Source organism: Hyaena hyaena, unplaced genomic scaffold (genome assembly GCF_003009895.1).
Source record: "Hyaena hyaena isolate Hyena2069 unplaced genomic scaffold, ASM300989v1 scaffold_181, whole genome shotgun sequence".
NCBI classification, from domain to species: domain Eukaryota; kingdom Metazoa; phylum Chordata; class Mammalia; order Carnivora; family Hyaenidae; genus Hyaena; species Hyaena hyaena.
Window position 1 is genome coordinate 299266 of NW_024080813.1, and position 5409 is coordinate 304674.

General features: G+C 39.0%; 1 non-coding gene across 1 annotated transcript; it reads left to right on the top strand.

The window, feature by feature from the left end:
• The first annotated feature begins 3047 nt into the window (after positions 1–3047).
• LOC120237479 lies at positions 3048–3151 on the top strand. The gene has a single exon (XR_005529961.1). It is a non-coding gene; the product is annotated as a U6 spliceosomal RNA (small nuclear RNA).
• The last annotated feature ends 2258 nt before the right edge of the window (positions 3152–5409 follow it).

Here is a 5409-nt window from a genome sequence, read left to right on the forward strand (position 1 = left end):
AAAACTTGTACGCGAATGTTCTTACTAGCATTGTTCATAATAGCCAAAAAGCGAAAACACCCATGTGTCTTTCAGCTGATGAGTGGACAAGCAAAATGTATCATATCCCTAGGTGGAATATGATTTGGCCGTAAAAAGGAATGACATACTGATACATGCTGTAACATGAATAAACCTTGAAGAGATTGCACTAAGTGAAAGAAGTCAGTCACAAAAGGATAGTGTATGATTCTATTAATGTGAAATATCCAAGGTGGACAAAACCATAGAGGAAAAAAAGTGTGAGTGGCTGCCGAGGGGCCAAGAGGAGTGAGGGAGTGACCGCTAAAGGATACAGTGTTCATTTTCGGGGTGCTGAAATGGGCGGAAATCAGACTGTCGTGATGGTCGCAAAACTCAAAATATTCTAAAAGCCACTAAACTGTATGCTTTAAAGCAGTGAATTTTAGGGGCTCCTGGGTGGCTCAGTTGGTTGGGTGTCTGACTTCGGCTCAGGTCATGATCTCACAGCTCTTGGGTTCAGGCCCCGCGTTGGGCTCTGTGCTGACAGCTAGTTCAGAGCCTGGAGCCTGCTTCAGATTCTGTGTCTCCCTGTCTCCCTGACCCTCCCTTACTCATGCTTCTCTCTCTCAGAAATAAATAAAACATTAAAAAATTTTTAAAAATAAATAAATAAAGCAGTGAATTTTATGGTTTGTGAAATATGTCTCAAATGATCTGTATATGAAGAAACTAACAATAGAACTCCCCTATGACCCAGCAATTAGGAATTTACCCAAGGGATACAGAAGTGCTGATGCATAGGAGCACATGTACCCCAATGTTCATAGCAGCACTCTCAACAATAGCTAAAACATGGAAAGAGCCTAAGTGTCCATCGACGGACGAATGGATCAAGAAGATGTGGTTTATCTATACCATGGAATACTACATGGCAATGAGAAACAATGAAATCTGGCCATGTGTAGCAATGTGGATGGACCTTGAGGGTGTTATGCTGAGCGAAATAAGTCAGGCAGAGAAGGACAAATATCATATGTTTGCACGTATAGGAGGATTAGGAGGAACTTGACGGAGGACCAAGGGGGAGAAGAAGGGGGGAAATGGTGGGGGAAAGGGAGAGAGGCAAACCATGAGAGACTCTTGAATGCTGACAAAAACTGAGGACTGATGGATGTGGGGGGGAGGAGGGATGGGCATGGAGGAAAGCACTTGTGGGGATGAGCACTGAGTGTTATGTGGAAACTAATTTGACAATAAACTATTTGTAAAAAAAAAAAAAAAATGATCTGTATATGAAAAAAGTCCCAGAAACCTGAAGTTTAAAGAGAAGGGGAAGGCTTTATGCAGAAAATGACATGTGACCTATGGATGAAAGTCTGAGGAGTAGTTTTCTGCATAAAATAAAAGGGCAAGGGGTTGTGAACTATATATGGTACAGCTGACTCTTGAACAACACTGGTTTGAACTGCATGGGTCCACTTATACCCAGATTTTCCCACCAAATAGTACAGAATCATAAATGTAATTTCTTTTCCTCATGATTTCCTTAATAACATTTTCTTTTGTCTACCTTACTTTATTGTAAGAATGTAGTATATAATACATATAATTAATTGACTGTTATCAGGTTTCAGTAAGTTATTAGCAGTTCAGTTTTCAGAGAGTCAAAAGTTACACGTGAATTTTTTTGTTTTACATTTATTTGAGAGAGAGAGAGAGTGACAGGGCATGAGCAGGGGAGGGGCAGAGAGAGGGAGACACAGAATCCAAAGCAGATTCCAGGGTCTGAGCTGTCAGCACAGAGACTGACAGGGGGCTCAAACTCATGAACTGTGAGAATATGACCTGAGCTGAAGTCAGATGCTTAACCGACTGAGCCATCTAAGCACACATCTCTATACATGGATTTTTGACTGCTCAGGAGTCTGAGCCCCTACCTCCACCTGCACTGTTCAAAGGTCAACCGTATTCGGAAAATGTGTGACTAAGTGTTGCCTAGGAAAAGGTTAGTGGGAAATAGAAATAGAAAGGAGGGCCTGGATCAGCCAGTTTCAGCAGGAAAGAGAAGGGGTACCAAAAAGGAGTAAAGAGAATGTGATAAAGATATGGATGACAGAGGTGTGAACAGAGTTCAAAGAACCGGAAAGGGATGATGAAGCTTTCCTCATACGAACAACAGCCAGAAGTTGTTATGGTCCCTAAGCCTACAGGTCCAATGGAGGAGAAAATGACCAGAACATAGAGCTATAGCTATAGGAAAGAACCAAATCCATTCGGATGTTAGGTAGAGGAAGGTGGCCACTGCCAAACCTTGGAGGAAAGAAGCCCAAGGGTGGGGCGAGGGGTGAGATACTGTGATTGCTGTCTTTCCCACCCTCCAGTCTCCTGTCAGCTGACCCAGAAGGCAGAGCACAGAACCTGTTGATACAGTCCTTACAGGGCTGCCTCCTGGCGGGGAGAGCTGGGCCAAGTGTGAAGAGTGAGTCTGGAGAGGAAGCAGCTCAGGGCCAGATCATAAAAGATTTGTGTGCCTTGCCAAGCAGTCTGGACTTTGTCCTGCAGACAGGAGGAAACTATAAAAAGGATTTACGTAGGGAAGTGACTGCAATGTGATGGTTTGGACAGGGAGAGCCTAAAATTGGTTCTCAAAGTGTGGTCCCCAGACCAGCAGCATCCGCATCACCTGGGAACTTGTCAGAAATGTAAATTCTTGGGTCCCCTCACTAAATTACAGGAGTGGGACCCAGCAATATGTATTTTAACAAACACCTTCAGGTGATGCTGGTGTGTGCTCAAGTTGGAGAACCACTGGCCTAGAACACTATTCCGGAGTCACACGCTCAGAAGAATTACTGAAAAAAGCATATGTGTAGTGTATGTGCATAGACATATCTGGAGGGATATACTTCAAAATATTAATAATTCTTATCTCTAGGTGGTAAAATTGCATGGGTTTCTCTTTCTTCTTTTATTTGCACTTTAATGGCTTTTCATAATGCACATGCATTTTGAGATTAGAAATAAAAGTTATTTAGAAGAGAAGGTGTCGCTTCGGCAGCACATAGACTAAAATGGAATGATACAGAGAAGATAAGCATGGCCCCTTTGCAAGGATGACATGCACCTTTGTGAAGCGTTCCATATTCTAAAAATAATAATAAAAAATAAAGGAGAAGGTAGAAAATATAATGGAATTATGTTAGTACTTAAATACTTAAAAATGTTAAAATGTGTCTATATAACTAAATTACCACAAAGTTAAAAGAGATGTCAAGCTGAGAAGAATTTGTAAATTATATGAGTGTGGTTTAATAAGAAAAAGAATATCCCACTATAAAAGTTGGCTAAAGTTGTAAACCATAATCTAAAAAGGAAGATACTTGAATCAGAATGTGAATTTTTAACATGTGAATATGAATTGAAAAAATTAACATTGCCATTCATCAAAGAAATGAAAAATAAAAACGAGGCACACTTTTTGCTTATCTGATAGGCAAAGATCAAGTAAACCAGAGTTTTGTGAGAGTGTGGAAAATGAATATTTTATCATGTTTTCAACAAGATTATAAAGAGTTACAACAACACTTTTAGATGGAAATTTCAAAATATGTTCTGAAAGTCTTAAAATATAGTCTTTGATCAGATAGGAGTTTTTCTTGAGAATATAATCAGATAATTGTCCATAAGTATACGTTTAGTTAATAAACATTGAAAGGACACTTAACCTCACTACTAATCTGAGAAACTCGATTGAAAATAATAAGCTATATTTCATCCATGACACTGTCAAAGCTTAACATTTTTTCCAATGTCAAGCAATTGTCGAGGTTCTGAAAATACAGATATGTATTGTTGGTGGGAAGGTGACTAGGCATATCCTTTTTGGAACACAAATCTGGCACTATTTTAAAAAATCCTATGCTTACCCTGACCCAGTGATTCTACTTTGTCGGTGTCTAACCTAGAGAAAAAAATACACATCCACAAAGAGAGATACGTAAGCTCATGCATGTTCACATACTATTCGAAACAGACCAAAAAAAAAAAAAGAGAGAGAGAAATAGCCTAAACTTCCATACATAAGGAACAGGTAAATAAGAGATAGTAAAGTCATAATATGAAGGAATGACTTGTATTTTTTTTCTTTTTTTAAAAATTTTTTTCATGTTTATTTATTTTTGAGAGAGAGAGAGAGCACACGTGGGGCAGAGGCAGAGAGAGAGGGAGACAAAGAATCCAAAGCAGGCTCCAGGCTCTGAGCTGTCAGCACAGAGCCTGACCTGAGGCTCCATCTCACGGACTGTGAGATCATGACCTGAGCTGAAATCAGACGCTTAACAGACTGAGTCACCCACGTGCCCTGGATTTCTATAGAACTATATAGGAGCAGATTATCAAAAACATTGCTGAATGGGAAAAAAATTGCAGAATATATATGCAGACCAATGCTGTTTGTGTAAAAAACATAAGACTTTATTAAATGTTTTTGATACATACTTATGTATCAAAATGGATTCCTAGATGCACCAAATTCATCATAATTATTTCCTCTGCAGAGAAAAGAGAGGACCAAATTAGAAGATAGGAGCCAAGGGGAGTTTTTATTTTGCTTGGGACAGTTTCATCTCTCTCTCTCTTTTTTAAAGAATATTTGTATGCTTAAAAAATATTTATATACATGGAAAGGCTGAAAAATAATGTGTTGAAATATTAATAGTAGTTCATTTTGGATAATGGGAAATGGGTATTAGCTTCTGCTCTCTATATTTTTCTTTATTAAAAATTCAAGCTCTTCCCCAAAAGAGATGTATATAAAAAATCTTTATGCTTTGTTGAAGAAGAGGAAGGAGGAGGAGGAGAAGGAGAAGGAGTAGAAAGAAGAAAGAAGGAAGGAAGGAAAGGAAAAAGGAAAGAAAAGAAAAATCTGAAAAGCTGTATAGTATGTGAGTCTGGCTGCTAGTTGTTGGGGGAAGGAGGGAGGAATGGGAGGAGCACAGAGGATTTTTAGGGCAGTGAAACTACTCTGGTATGATATTATAATAGTAGACACATGTCATTATACATGTGTTCAGACCCATAGCATGGACAACACCTAGTGTGAATCCTAATAAATTTGGGGCTTTGGGTGATAATGATGTGTCAATGAAGGTTCATCAGTTGTTATAAATGTATAGTTCTGGTGAGGGATGTGGACAAGGAGGGAGGCTCTGCAGGTGTGGGGCAGAGGGATACATGGGATATCTCTGTACCTTCCTCTCAGTTTGGCTGTGAATCTAACACTGCCCTAAAAAAATAAAGTCTGTTAAAAACAAAAACCCAACTTAAAAGTTCCAGTGTAGAGGACTGATAAAGTTATAGTATACTGTAGAAGACACTATCATTAAAAACAATAATAATATGAAGACA